At 44.9% G+C, this 16,066-nt stretch overlaps 2 protein-coding genes across 3 annotated transcripts in view; both read right to left on the reverse strand.

The window, feature by feature from the left end:
• Positions 1-16,066, reverse strand: part of LOC135918671 (tyrosyl-DNA phosphodiesterase 2-like) — a 281,692-nt gene that overhangs the window by 18,569 nt on the left and 247,057 nt on the right. The window lies entirely within an intron of this gene.
• LOC139046630 (tyrosyl-DNA phosphodiesterase 2-like) overlaps positions 3,825-16,066 on the reverse strand; it is an 85,550-nt gene continuing 73,308 nt past the window's right edge. Inside the window, exons 2-3 of the transcript XR_010569720.1 lie at positions 6,690-6,936; positions 3,825-4,426 (exon numbers count right to left, since the gene is read on the reverse strand). The gene's annotated coding sequence lies outside the window, so the exon portion shown is untranslated. The remainder of the gene's footprint in view (positions 4,427-6,689; positions 6,937-16,066) is intronic.

Here is a 16,066-nt window from a genome sequence, read left to right on the forward strand (position 1 = left end):
TCCGCATTTTAAGATAAATACAAAATATATAAGATGCGCGTACCCTCGATACTATGTTGCCTGTAACAACCTGTTGTGATGCGTACCGTGCGCCATTGCAAACTCACGTCATGTACTAGTTCAAGATGTCGTCGGCGACCAGAACATGCGTGCAATCATGACTCAATTGGAGTAAATGCAACAGAACATTTTTCGTTTATTCGCGGATTACCGCAAGTACTTGGAGGACACTGTTACTGAGGTGTTGAGTGCCGCGGAAAACACGTTTTTACTGCAGTGACAACTGCTTCGTTCCTCACCTGTCGCATTACGCAGTGTGCCAACGGCACAGACAAGAGAATGCTGCTCCATCTTTGATGCCGGGATCTCGCGCATTCCGCATCGACGACAGGTCGTGGGGTTGAAGCGGCATTCCTATAAGCAGTGCGTCTTCATATGTCCGAGTTCGACTTTGAAGCGGCAGCCGTACATTCCATTCACGCAGTACACCAATTATCTGCACACGGCCTTCGGGCAGGACACAATCTTCCGGTCAGGATCGGCGAACGGGACGCCGCCCTTGGGACATGCGCTACTGCGGTACATGCGTAGGTCACCGTTGTCCTGGTGTGGTTTGTCCGCGTTCCCGTAGGTGACCCACCGGCATACCAAGCATACGGCGTGGCCACAGCGAAGCGATATCATCTTAGCAGGAAACGCACAGCAGATGGCGCAGACGAGCGTTGTCGGCAAAGGCTCCACGAACGATACGCGTCGATTGTTCAGGAATGAGCACTCAAATGCTCTCAGCACGTAAGTAATTGGGGAAGGGCTCTGCTTGCAGACGTAGCGAAAATCAAAACTCCACAATGACTTGCCTGTGCGACGGGTGTCAGTGTTTCTTGCAGAAGTGGTCTTTTCTGAACAGTGTGCATAGCGGTTTGGCGATGTTATACAGAAAGCTCCAATCCCGCACTCATCTGAGTGTCGTTGGACTTGAGGATGACGTCGCCGGGAGTAGCCCGGTCGTGCTTCATGTGGCCGAATAAACGTTTCGCGAAGTTCCGCTGGAACTTGGTTCCGTGCCGACTGCCGCCGTCTTTGTCAGCCGTCTACTGCTCTGAGGATAGCGCCGGGTGATTCGCCGAGGGGCCACGGGCCGCATAGTCAGACGTGGGATGCTTTTCTTGACTTGCGAAGTCAGCCTTGTCAAGGTTGCGCCTTGACATTGATCACTCCATGACTGCAGGCTTGTGATTGAACGTGGATGTGGCGGCGACGGGCTTCACGCGCTGTCCTCAGCCGGTGAGACGTTGTTGGATGTCCAGTTGATGGCTTAAGCGACCCGGTGGAAATCCAGGCGTATAGCGAAGAGACTTGAGAGCAGCGAATACAGCTGACTTGGCTTGGAAATCTCTGAGTGGTGAAACTACAGCTCGAGCAGGTCGGAGTAGCTTTGAGAGCTTGGAAGGCTCTCGGCGGAGCACCTCGAGAGCACCTGTGAGATGGAGGAGATAAGCGGGATTGGGTTAAGAGACGTTGTCTGATTGACTCTGATGACATGCGGCGGGTGGCTCAAATTTCGTCACGTGGTTCAGTGTGTAAATGCGGGAGTAAGAAAGCTGGTGAAAGAGGGCAAAGCGAGACATGCTGAAACGCCTTTATTGTTTGCACTAAAGGAAATCATATGTGACACATCCTGTCAACTTGAATTCATTGCTTCGTCTTAGCGCTCGAATAGTTCTGAAGATATACAAAAATAACTGCATTTATCGTATTTTCCAGACGTGAGACCTACCTGTACACGAATGCTGATATATTATCTTGTTGATTAATGAAGGTTATAAAATGATTCTGATATCTCACATGTCCACATAGCACAAGGGTGTCGAGTGCGTAACAGACCGTCTTGAGGAGCTCGTATCAGCCTTGCTTTCCCGATTGTGAAGACGCTCGCAACAACGAAAGGGTGACGAGCTTCCTGTAAACATTTTATAGAAAATAATAAGGCGGATCGCGAGTGAGTAATTTCTTGCATCGCCCTGTGTTTGTGCCCTTCGCATTCTTTGACCATGTATTTGGTTGTTAAATTCGTAACTTTTCCATCACTTTCTCTTATTGGGAAACTTATTTTATAAGTTGAAGGAACATGAAAAAAAAAAGAATGCTCACGTATTTGGAGTAACAGCCTGAAGTAAAATGTTTGACTGAAGCCCGTTTGGTCGGGATGGAGCATGCTGAAAAGGCAGACAAAGATCCGGGGCATTACGTCGAGCTAAGAAAAATTCAAAAGAAAAGGCATTTCGGCTCTGATTGCGACTACGTGTATATTGACGAAATGGCGACTTTGAAAGGCGTTTGAACAGCCCAATTACGACGCCAGAAAAGAAAATGTGAACTCCTGTGCCTTGGCCTAGCATGCCTCTTAGGTCGTCCACGCAATCGACTAAAGGAAGGCATGGATCTGTGCCAGAGAAAAAGGGCTATCGCGAGGCCTTTGTCTTGAGTTGCTCATAATTCGGACTACGCCACACACTCTGAACGGCAGCGATGGCAATCTGCCATAATTGTATGCGCGCTGCCTGCCTGACATGTTCAAGACTGTTTAAGCCAGCTGCTCGAACACCTGTGTTTATTTTACCTGTGAACAAGGCTCCCTTGCGGGTGCCGAAACGTCTTCCTTTCTTTTAAATTTCAATTTGGTGGGCCTAGTGCCCTGGGTTTTTGTCTGCCTTTTCACCAGAGTAACTGTCTCGTAATGACTTCGTTCTCATTCAAACACATTCATATTGGTATCTTGCCTGTCATTTCGTTATTTCGTGTTGATAAGTACATATTTTGTTGCATTAAAAGCAGAATTACTTTGTACAAAGGTTTTATAATAGGGTGTGTGTTCTTAGCGAGCTGTTCTTACCCTCCCTTCTATTCTATACTTGCTTTTTCGCATATATACCACATGGTCATCCGAATCGATGTGATACCTTTGGAATTTCAAACAATAGCTGATCATCCCCGGCCCTAAAGGTGCTTACAAAGGTGCTTAAAGGTGTTTCCCTTCGTCGTGTGTTGTTTTATTCGGCGCCGTTTTTGTAATCATGCTTAACCAACTAGCCCACCAACACATGCTCAGATGCTCACCTAAAGGTGTGTTAAACACACACAATATATCGATAGTTGTTAGTTGTTGAAATCGGAAAACCCACAAGTACAGTGTTGGGCTACTGAGCACAAGATAGAGGGATTTAATCCCGGCCAAAAAAAATTTAATTATGGGGTTTAACGTGCCAATACCACTTTCTGGTTATGAGGCATGCCGTAGTGGAGGACTCCTGGAATTTCGACAGGCTAGGGATCTTTACCATGTACTTAAATGTAAATATACGGGTGTTTTCGCATTTCGCCCCCATCGAAATGCGGCCGCCGTGGCCGGGATTCGATTCCACGACCTCGTGCTCAGCAGCCCAACACCATAGCCACATAGCAACCACGGCGGGCGAGCCAGGTTATTGTTACGCCTTATATACAATTGCTACAAAACGGAAGGAAACGAGACTACGGCGTGTTTCACGCGGCTCTTATTGCAACGATGTGCATGCACACTGCTAAGTGCACCATTCGTCACTTATTACCGCAAATTTCCTCAAAAACATTGGTTGTTGAAGTTGTGCTCTCCGGATACTGTCTAACTGAAAAATTCGAGCCACATTAGCATTCAAGCAGAAACAAGCTACTTTACAGTGTTTCGAGTTCTACGCTACAGCAAACTCAAGGCGTTAACAACACGAGCGTGACGTATCAGGCCGATCACAGCGCACGTGTAATCATGACTCAAAGGCTGCGTGAAATACAAGAACATTATTCTTTATTCACGTATTGCGATATCAAAACTACAAGTGTTCTTCATGAAAGTTGCACCTCTGCACTTGTGGCTGGCGACGTTAATTCATGGCAGGGCTTCTGCTTCGACCTTCGCCTCTACAATGGCAAGCAGCGCCTCGAATGCTGCCTAGTGTCATATGCCAGGACGTTGTCCTGTCCACAATGGCGGCAGGTCTTGTGTCGCATGCAGCAGTCGCTGAATAGTGCCCCTTAAGTTGTCTCAGCTCAGCCTGGAATGCACAGCCGAAGCGTCTGTTAACGCAGAAGGCGCGATGATGGTGAAGCTGGACTAGGGGGAAGGTCACGACATTCAGCTCGGATTCGGCAAAGCAGGTTTAGGTCCACGGGACACAGGCCTCCATGGTGCCTGGCTACGACACTGGCATCTCGGTGCAGCTGTGCTGTCGGACGGACGAAGGCGTTGTGCTTGCACATCTCACACAGGGTGTGGCCGCAGGGAAGGTGCACGGCCGTGGCAGGAACAACCGAGCAGACGGCGCAAACGCGGACGCTTGGAAGTGGCTCCACGAACGTGAGGGGTCTCGAGTTCATGAAGTGGCAGTCATACCTTCGGAGGACGTAGGCAGACGAGCATCAGATTAAGCAGCAGTAGTAGCCAGGTTCGTTAAAAACGTATTGAATACACTAGCCAATTCCAAACCACAAACTTCCTTTCCATCAATATTTAGTTTGGTAAATGCAGTGTGTGCAGTATTACGCTGTAAGTGTAATCTTGCCCATAATGTACTAGGTCGAGCATTCTTGACGTCTAGAAGTGATAGCAAGTTCTTGATGATAGCAGTTTTTTAGTCAATTTATTCCTGTATATTTTAAAAACCGCAAGGTCCCGAGCATGTCGAGTGCACAAAAAAATTTGTGCAAGTTTTGTTTGTTTGTTTTTCTCCGCGGAACTCTAACATTGTCGAGGGCATGCGGTTTTTGAGAAGTTATGCGGGTCACAAGAGGAAAGCAGTCATGATAAATTTGTTGATATGAATCAATACACATATTATAGGCTAAACGTGCGTCATCTAGTTCAGCTATCTTGCTCCAATTTGTTTTCACGAGCTGGTCCCTAAAGGATATCAGTGATGTATCTAATTTCTTGGTATATGACTGATGTAGATTTGCGCCTCATTGTACCAGGCTCCCCTATGCAAACAAACACGGGAAGGTGATCGCTAATGCAACACGATAAAACGCCAGATATAACATTCGTGTGCATAGAGTTAGTGAAAATGAAATCAAGCACAGCATGGCTTTCACTTGTGACTCTTGGTATATTAATCAGTTTAACAAATCCATTAGACACAATGGATGTATTAAAATCGCTATCATACGGACTGGGAATATTCATACGAATATTAAAATCACCACAAGATATTAACGTTTTCCGATTGTGACGCTGAACAACAGAAGCCGTAAGCGGGTCATAGAACTCCAGAAATGACGAAATATTTCCGTCCGGAGGCCAGTAAAGTACAGAAAACACAGTGCTTTGTGTACAAACCAACAAAATTTCATAATCTCGGGTTATTACAACGTAAGATTAAAGTATTTCACCTTCTAGATCGTTGATGAGCAATAGTGCAACACCAACACCGCGGACATTTTGCCTATTTATACGTGGTATAGTCCTTCAATCTGAAACCATCATAGTCACATGTTCGCCATGTCTCTGTTAGCATTATTGCAGAAAATTGAAAAGAAATTATTGAGGCGAATACATTCGTGAGTAGTCGTCGGGAACTTTGACACTGCTTGTTTAATATCATTAGACAAATAATAGCGAGTCTCATCCATCATGCTTTCTTTGAACACAAAAGAATAAACTCGTCATCAGTTATAGTTTGCCGAGGTCGTCTTTACTCCTAATAATTACAGTGGTAACTGCTCCACTGGACTTTCGAGTGAGATTTTTGCATTTACATAGCAGACGAAATCATACCTTTTGCATTTGCTTTCTCTTTCGCAGCTCGGAGAAGTTCGCTGGGGTAGCAAGTTATATTTTCTTGAATGAAAACTTTCGGTTCGCTGTTCTTGAGCGCGTTCTTTTTCTGCAGACATGCGTCCCTTATCTGTTATCTGGCAAACCTGATAATTCCGGGAACATTATCTTGCCTCGCTGGCAGGTAGTGAGCTGATACAACGTCAGCATCAGTCAGCCGAGGAACCCGAAGCCTTTCAGCAACTTGATCTAGCGATGGTAATAGGTTCTCGCCCGCAACAACAGGGACGCCATGTACTTGCAGATTAAGCCGCTGGCTGCGAAATTCCAAGTCGTTTACCTGTTGCCGAAGCTTATGTTGTACTGCAGTGCCGACCATGTCCTTTTGTTCTAGTTCTGTCATCCACGTTCCGAGAGCCTTTATTTTAATGTCCTGTCGGATTATCTTTTATTCAACCTCGTGAAACTTTCCCGACATAAACTGGAGTGATTTTTTTCATATCATTGATTTTTCCAACTAGTGCCGGCAGGCTTTCGAGCTTTTGATTTATAGCCGCGAGAACCTCCGTTTGAGCTTCGCTGTGAGCAGCGCGTGCTCCAGTGTTTCTGCATACTGGTCATATCCAGGTCATTTCGGCACTTTATGATTTCGTTTTAAATGGTTTCTCAACTACACCGGCGCACACGCCAAAGTGGTATTCGAGAGAGCACGCAGAGCATTGCACCGACCCTTCGCCTTTACGAACGGGCAACTGACAAGAAGAGCAAGTATGGGACGTAGTTGACACTTTCACCATGTGAGCCCAAAACGAGGGAAACCTTAACAACCAGAGCAAATAGCTTGACTCTTAACACAATAGTAAAAAAAAATTTGAGCACCAACCTGTAAGGAGCAGGATTCGACGATTAGTAGAGGTTCCCACGAGTTGCCACAGCTCCAAAATGATCGCCAAGAAGCAAAACGCCCATTTAAAATGGATCCCGAAGCTTGCTAGGTGCGCATGCGCTTGGCAAAGATCGTATCGTGGAAACGGCGAAGCGAGATGACCAGTGCATCGGGGCTTCCGGCGTGGCACTGTTTGCAGCGCTTCCCGCAGGTACGGTACGAGGTCGAAAGGAACGTTCGATGGCTTGCATCAGCAGTGCATGGAAGATGTAACAAGCAGGATTCAACGATAAGTAGGTGTTCCCACGAGCTGCCACCGCTGGAACTTTGGAACGAATTCCGAACAAAACACCTGTTTCGCGATATGCACTCACAAAAAGGCGACGAAGCGTGGTCGTTCCATGCATATATTTTTTTTGCTTCTGCACATCAAAAGTAATTTTTTACGGAACTAAATATTATGTCAGTGCATAATGCATAATTTCCCTCAGCAAAAGAAAACACACGGTTAGCATAGTGGAACAGACACCACGTGTCTGGTTCGTGGTGTGTTTTAAGTATTGATATCTATGCATGTGAGTATTTTCTTCCACTTCCCGTTCGTTGCATTGTACATCGAAGGAGATCAGGCAAACATTGCTTGACGCAGTGAACTGTGCTATAGAATAACCAAGTGTACCCTAAATTAAATATTTAAAACATAGATAAATAGTTTGTATCTTTCAATTCTGGATGCTGCATTTTCATGAAAATATTGTTCACCTATCTGAGTTATCGAGCCCAAAGACTAGACTTCGGATATTTGTCAGAGGCAACATTTCAAGAATTCTCTGAAATAAAACAAGAAAATTGGGGTAGAAGTCATTTTGTATTTTACGTTTTGTATAAAGGGCAAGGATATTGAGAACTTAATAAAACGCCAAAGGCACCATGCATTCCGAGCACATGTAGTATCATAGTAAATGTAATAATGGAACCATGTCTTTCATGATAGTAAGAGTGATCCATCTGCGCTGATCCTGGAATCCGGCCCTGAATGTGGTTAAAACAATCTAAACGTTCCGATTTTTCTTACCACTCTCGCTCCTCATAGACGCATACGTTTTTTTTCAATTAACACAATTTTCTATATTCGCGGCATCATTTCTCAAACACAGATTGCAACAAGGAAAGTTTGTTCTTTCGCCATACGTTACATATATGAAAATATATTTGCTTGCACTGATCACGAAGAAAACAATGCCGTTCAGAGATTTTCGCTTCGAGATGTCGCAGTGACATAAAGAGACTCATGATAAAGAAGTATGCAAAATTAGGTGTGCCTACTTCAAGAGGCACACAACATTTATTTCTGGAGGGGGAGCTGCTCTTCGCAATTATCCAGAAATTTCCTCTTGTGGTCTCAAACACCTGGCCGCGAAGAATAAATGTACTACTGCCATTCAGTAGGCTTCGTCAACAGGGAAACTCTGTTTAGTGCTGTCGTAATTCCGCTAGTAATTAGGGGTTTGGTACCTAATTACTCCGAAATAAATATTAGCGCTGCAAATATCAGTGGATCACAAATGGGTTAGACGTAGTAGTTCTGCGGAAACCCACAAGGTGGAGAGGAGTAATTAATAAAGGGAAAATCAGACATCCACCCAGTCGTAGCAGTTGCTACAAATGTATTTCCCTTTTCCCTTATGTATTGTCCCTTTACAAATGGGTTACTGCGGTCAATTTCGAAAAATGATAGGATGCACAAAATAAAAAACTAAAATGGTAACCGTTTGGCACAACGCTACCAATTCGCTTTAAAATATATTCCAATACACTTGGTGCAGTTTTGAAAAGCCCGCCACGGTTGCTTAGCGGCTGTGGTGTTGGGCTGCCAAGGAGGACCAGGGGTGCTATGCAGGATGCGTCGAGTTTGGCGAAACTCGGGATCTTCACGAGCTCTGGCGACACCCCAAGATGAAAGCACGAATGGTACCGAGACACAGTTTATCTTTCGACAAGCCTCCAGTTTCATTGGTTTATCAAGGTTCGCTCTGGCTGGCTATCATTCCTTGGGCGTTGCCTTCTGGGCGGTCGACAAACTGGGGCTCACGTAATCATACCATCGGTGCATGGTCGTGCCTTCTTTCACTTGTTTGTCGTTCCACCGAGTGCATTACATGCAGAAGCAAGTTATAAAACAAATGCATTTAGTACAGTATTATTAGTTACTTTAACGTGGTTTAGAAGCATTTTGAAGCCTACGAGATGTGCACTGAATGCGTCTTAGACTAATTTGTAATTTAGTACGCTTCGCATTATACCACGAGGGAACGCTGTGGTGGCGTCATCACATCCATTCACCGGGCGAGCATGGCGGCTAAGCATCGGAGGCGCCCAGTGTAAACAAACTCGTACAACGAGCTTGCAGTGCGCGATGTAGTGATCAGGCTCGACGATGACCACTATTTCTTGGATAGTTCTGTTCCTCCGTGAGCAATCTTTCCGTGCACCCCGAAAGACTGCCAATAGCTTCGGCGATTTTACAGATCGCAACGCGCACCTACTGTTCACGGCGCAGTGCTGTAGAAACAATTTGTCCGGTGCTGCTTCTGCGAGCGTCACGAACATTACATAGTGTTACATTACATCCTATATAGCTACGATGCGACGAGGAGGTGGTACCGACGATGGATCTCGCTACCAACACAGTGAAGGAGACATCGACAAACTGCAGGTAAGCATATTTCTACTGTTTCATATTTAGCATAATAAGAGTGCACGGATTAAGTCACTTTCGTAGTAACGAACTGAACGTCTAGCAGGCATGGAGAACCAATGAGTGTTCGTGCTTTTACGTGCAAGTGGGCCCGCGAAAATATGGAATAGATGAAGGTAACCTCCACTAACTTGGTAAGGCAACAGAAATTCATGAGTGACATTAAGCCAGCAAAATTTATGGAAGAGTATCTTTATCCAAGTGAAATATCAATAGCAAGTACTGATATAAAGCAGGAAACTTATACAAAAATTTCATGGGTTGAACAGCACATGGAAGGCATTACCAAATCGTGATCGCCACGTGACCGATATCCTTGAAAAAAGTCTAGAATCATTGCATTCCACCGGTTATGCAATATGGGACATAAACCTGGAGGTTAACAATTAAACTTGAGATGTCAAGGACTGTGCAGAAAGCGAAGTAAAAAAAAATTGTTGGAGATAGCATTAAGGCAGGAAGACAGTGGCGTAGTAAACCATGGCAACTGATATGCTAGTTGAGATTAAGAAGAAAGAAAGGTATCGGCAGGCAGGCCATGCACGTATTCGATCACTTGTTGCCAATTCATATCAGGTGATTACATAAGCATGACAGAATGGATGTCAAGGAGAGAGAACCACAGCCGAGGATGGTAGAAAATTGCGCAATGGGACAAAAATATGATGTTTGTAGGCATAGGATGCAATCAGCTCGTATAAGACGGGATTGTAGGGTGAGGCATTTGTTTTGCAGCGAACAAAAATAGGTTTGTGGTGCTGACAGTAGAGACTCGTGAAGGTGCAGGGCCACCTCAGCTGCTGGCACACTAATCAACATGACAATTGGCTCTGAAAAAGAAAACCCCAGTTATGAAAAAGCAACGTTGTCCCAACGCATTGTTTTATTTTGCATACTACACTAGAGGCTTCCACAGTTAAGGGCACTTAGTACTAATAGTGCAACGAGCATTTTTCTTTGTAAATAATGGTTTGTATGCGGCTGATTCATTCCAATACACTTTTTTGCAGCAAAACATTCTGCTGCTGGAGGCACTCAACTGCCTGGTGGCAGTAGGCGAGTGCCAGGCACGTGCTTTTGAGAGTGTGGCAGAGGTCCAGAGGGCTGCTCTGCAACAGTAGTATCGGTGCCCTCACTGCTCTCCTGTTGAGCCCACAGAAGGCACCTTATAAAGGAGCTTTCAGTTTAATATTTTGTTTATTATTCAAGAACATGAATAAAATTATTGCAGTAAACATTCTGCTGTGCATATTAGGAGACTTGTAACATGCACTTTGTGTCCCTTCAAAATAGGCAGAAACGTAAGGCAACCTGTGCCACTCTTGGACCATGTAAATAAAAAATACACCAATGCAGCATACACGTCATCGTGCTGTTTGTTCTTTCTATGTGCAAGAATACAGTGCGTGTTGATTAGCCACAAGATGAACGGTGTGTGTAATTCACGATGAAGACAGGAAACAGCAGGAGCTTAATAATGCTATCACCTATAGACTGTGCATATGACTGCAACACTCCCCGATTCAAATGTGCCATTACATGCATGTTCGATACCACATATTCTTTAACATTGTCTTATAATTGCATGTACCATATTTCACACATCTTAAGCCCTTGCATAGCACACTTCTGATGTATCCATTTCATAGGCCAAGTAATTGTACACTTTGTCCTTTTGTGTTGTATGAAAAGCAGCAGCCTTTACAGTCGTATAAAACTTCAGAAGACAGGAGAGGCCCCACCCAGATGACCAAAGCGCAGCAGCCGATTGCTTACACGTCTAAAGAAATAGTCCCTCTCCAACGAGCAGGTGTTAGTCTGTCCGGCGGCACGATGTCAGTCTAGAGTGCGTGCCCATTGGTGCAGGCTTGTGTTCACCTGCCTTAAAGTGCAGACTCCGCAGCCTCCTAAAGTTGTATCCGACTATAGAAACACGTAATGCCTTGCACCAGTTGCATAGACTTCTGCAACTTGATAGCACACAATGATCAGGAGCAGAAATCTATAAAGGCATCCAAGCAAAGCTGGCCGGCCACACTTCCATTATGAGGGGCTGGAAAAGGTCTCGCCAAATATTCCCATGACATCCTTGAAAAAGAGGTGGTGTTTGGCACTTCTTTAGAATCAAAAACAGATTACCCTGAATGTTGTGTAGCACGTCAAAACAAACCGAGCTTGGTTATTTGCACAGCATGTAATGGGAGGTTGTGCTTCACATAGGAAACCAACTGCTCTGTCGAGTACAATTTTGAGGCCGGTATGGCACCTATTATGTCAACAGTGCCTTTATACGAATTAGACTTTTCACAGGCCATTGATTTCACCATTATTTTTGTATGATGGTTCTTTCAATCAGTGCTTGTATTACATGAGCAGGTGGATTTGAAAGCAAAGCTTTGTTTGCAAACCTTCCGACTTCCATAATTGTGTGGCAAGGCACTGGCATGTTGTCGAATAGCTCACACTTCCTCGGTCCTGCACCAAAGAAGCCCAATGCTCTAATTGAAGTTGGATCGCACAACAATTCAACGGCACACAAAGAAGTGTAACACACACAGCAAAGCATTCTGCTGTGTGTATTTCTCTTTGTGTCCCGTCAAATTGTTGTGCAATTAAACTTCAAGCTTCGATACCAAGTGCAGCGGTGGCGTAGAGGTAGAACACCCGCCTCGCGTGCAAGAGGTCCGTGGTTCGAATCCCGGTGCCGGCAATTTTCCACCGGATTAAAAAAAAAAGAAATCCGCGTGTTGATAAAATTGCACAAACAGACCTGGAGTGTGGCCTGATCCCGGTGACCAGAACCGGTAACGCACTCCCTCACCAGAGCAGGATTGGCCACCCTGGTGCAGTACTTGGCCACAACCTCCTATATGAACACAACAATCAAACCCCGGCCCTCAGTCCCCAGCAGCCGCGAAGCAACTGACCACGGCGGCGGTCAGACCTGCAACGCAGCAGAGGGTGCTAAGAATCACTGGCTCCGGACAGGCCGCCAATGGAATATGAACCTGGCAACGTTTAACGCTAGAACGTTATCTAGTGAGGCGAGTCTAGCAGTGCTATTGGAGGAATTAGAGGGCACTAAATGGGATATAATAGGGCTCAGTGAAGTTAGGAGGCCAAAAGAAGCATATACAGTGCTAAAAAGCGGGCACGTCCTGTGCTACTGGGGCTTAGCGGAGAGGCGAGAACTAGGAGTCGGATTCCTGATTAATAAGAATATAGCTAGTAACATACAGGAATTCTATAGCATTAATGAGAGGGTGGCAGGTCTTTTTGTGTGGAACCTAATAAGAGGTACAAAATGAAGGTTGTACAGGTCTATGCCCCTACATCCATGATAACCATGAAGTTGAAAGCTTCTATGAAGACGTGGAATCGGCGATGGGTAGAGTGAAAACCAAATACACTATACTAATGGGCGACTTTAATGCCAAGGTAGGCAAGAAGCAGGCTGGAGACAAGGCAGTGGGGGAATATGGCATAGGCGCTAGGAATAGCAGGGGAGAGTTATTAGTAGAATTTGCGGAACAGAATAATATGAGGATAATGAATACCTTCTTCCGCAAGCGGGATAGCCGAAAGTGGACGTGGAGGAGCCCGAACGGTGAGACTAGAAATGAAATAGACTTCATACTCTGCGCTAACCCTGGCATCATACAAGATGTGGACGTGCTCGGCAAAGTCTGCTGCAGTGACCACAGAATGGTAAGAACTCGAATTAGCTTGACCTGAGGAGGGAACGGAAGAAACTAGTACATAAGAAGCTAATTAATGAGTTAGCGGTAAGAGGGAAAATAGAAGAATTCCAGATCAAGCTACAGAACAGGTATTCAGCTTTAACTCAGGAAGAGGGCCTTAGTGTTGAAACAATGAACGACAATCTTGTGGGCATCATTAAGGAGTGTGCAATGGAAGTCGGTGGTAACTCCATTAGGCAGGATACCAGCAAACTATCGCAGGAGACGAAAGATCTGATCAAGAAACGCCAATGTATGAAAGCCTCTAACCCTACAGCTAGAATAGAACTGGCAGAACTTTCGAAGTTAATCAACAAGCGTAAGACAGCTGACATAAGGAAGTATAATATGGATAGAATTGAACATGCTCTCAGGAACGGAGGAAGCCTAAAAACAGTGAAGAAGAAACTAGGAATCGGCAAGAATCAGATGTATGCGTTAAGAGACAAAGCCGGCAATATCATTACCAATATGGATGAGATAGTTCAAGTGGCTGAGGAGTTCTATAGAGATTTATTCAGTACCAGTGGCACCCACGACGATAATGGAAGGAAAAATAGTCTAGAGGAATTCGAAATCCCAAAGGTAACGCCAGAAGAAGTAAAGAAAGCCTTGGGAGATATGCAAAGGGGGAAGGCAGCTGGGGAGGATCAGGTAACAGCAGATTTGTTGAAGGATGGTGGACAGATTGTTCTAGAGAAACTGGCCACCCTGTATACGCAATGCCTCATGACCTCGAGCGTACCGGAATCTTGGAAGAACGCTAACATAATCCTAATTCATAAGAAAGGAGATGCCAAAGACTTGAAAAATTATAGACCGATCAGCTTACTGCCCGTTGCCTACAAACTATTTACTAAGGTAATTGCAAATAGAATCAGGAATACCTTAGACTTCTGTCAAGCAAAGGACCAGGCAGGATTCCGTAAAGGCTACTCAACAATAGATCATATTCACACTATCAATCAGGTGATAGAGAAATGTGCGGAATATAACCAACCCTTATATATAGCTTTCATTGATTACGAGAAAGCGTTTGATTCTGTCGAAACCTCAGCAGTCATGGAGGCATTACGGAATCAGGGTGTAGACGAACCATATGTAAAAATACTGGAAGATATCTATAGCGGCTCCACAGCCACCGTAGTCCTCCACAAAGAAAGCAACAAAATCCCTATAAAGAAAGGCGTCAGGCAGGGAGATACGATATCTCCAATGCTATTCACAGCATGTTTACAGGAGGTATTCAGAGGCCTGGAGTGGGAAGAATTGGGGATAAAAGTTAATGGAGAGTACCTCAGTAACTTGTGATTTGCTGATGATATTGCCTTACTTAGTAACTCAGGGAACCAATTGCAATGCATGCTCACTGACCTGGAGAGGCAAAGCAGAAGAGTGGGTCTAAAAATGAATCTGCAGAAAACTAAAGTAATGTTTAACAGTCTCGGAAAAGAACAGCAATTTACAATAGGCAGCGAGGCACTGGAAGTCGTAAAGGAATACACCTACTTGGGGCAGGTAGTGACGGCGGATCCGGATCATGAGACGGAAATAATCAGGAGAATAAGAATGGGCTGGGGTGCGTTTGGAAGGCATTCTCAGATCATGAACAGCAGGTTGCCATTATCCCTCAAGAGAAAAGTATATAATAGCTGTGTCTTACCAGTACTCACCTATGGGGCAGAAACCTGGAGGCTTACGAAAAGAGTTCTACTCAAATTGAGGACGACGCAACGAGCTATGGAAAGAAGAATGATAGGTGTAACGTTAAGGGATAAGAAAAGAGCAGATTGGGTCAGGGAACAAACGCGAGTTAATGACATCTTAGTTGAAATCAAGAAAAAGAAATGGGCATGGGCAGGGCATGTAATGAGGAGGGAAGATAACCGATGGTCATTAAGGGTTACGGACTGGATCCCAAGAGAAGGGAAGCGTAGCAGGGGGCGGCAGAAAGTTAGGTGGGCGGATGAGATTAAGAAGTTTGCAGGGACGGCGTGGCCACAATTAGTACATGACCGGGGTTGTTGGAGAAATATGGGAGAGGCCTTTGCCCTGCAGTGGGCGTAACCAGGCTGATGATGATGATGATTCGATACCAATACACCGTCTTCAACCTCACCAATGCTCTAGTTATTAGGCCACAATGGTGCACATCTTTGAAATTTCGCAACACAAATTAGCTCTCCAAAAAATCACAAATGTTAAATTTTGCAGCACAGCTGTATGTATGCACGTGCCATATTCTTTACCACTGAACTCACAGGAATCAAAGAGGCAAGCATTAACCAGCCTTGCTGCTGCTGTTACCATTATCATCATGACACCAATGGAAAGACAGTGCCACGTTTCAGTAAAGAGAGTGCTGGAGGAAAAGGTGTGACAGCGAGGGCTTACAATAAAAATAACGGTTACGAGACATGTTCAATGCCAATATATGCTGCATGTCGCTCAGCCTACTTTGGCATTGCAGCAAGCGTTTACTCATTTGGGCATAGACACATTTTGTGTAATCATTGCTCTAAAGCTGTACAAATGGTCTATTTGCTCTGCAATTTTTATTTTTATCATGGTGGGTTAAAGACCCACTTTTCATTGGCATCTGCACCACATTTCTCCCGACATGTAATTTTGCCTTGGTGGTTCGTGACATCTTCACGTAGAGAGAGTTCTGCAAAGTATCAGATGTGCATTGTTCTACTGCTTAAGAATTAGAGCCCCATTATGAGACGAAAATATACAATTTATCCATCCAGAATAACGCCGCCCCCCCAAAAAAAAGAAGATGCACTGAACCTCTGGCACATGCATCGACAGTGAACAAAGCAAACAATCTGAAGTATTTGCTTCATGCAAGCCAACACACCAAGATCCTCAAT

Source organism: Dermacentor albipictus, chromosome 6 (assembly GCF_038994185.2).
Source record: "Dermacentor albipictus isolate Rhodes 1998 colony chromosome 6, USDA_Dalb.pri_finalv2, whole genome shotgun sequence".
NCBI lineage: Eukaryota > Metazoa > Arthropoda > Arachnida > Ixodida > Ixodidae > Dermacentor > Dermacentor albipictus.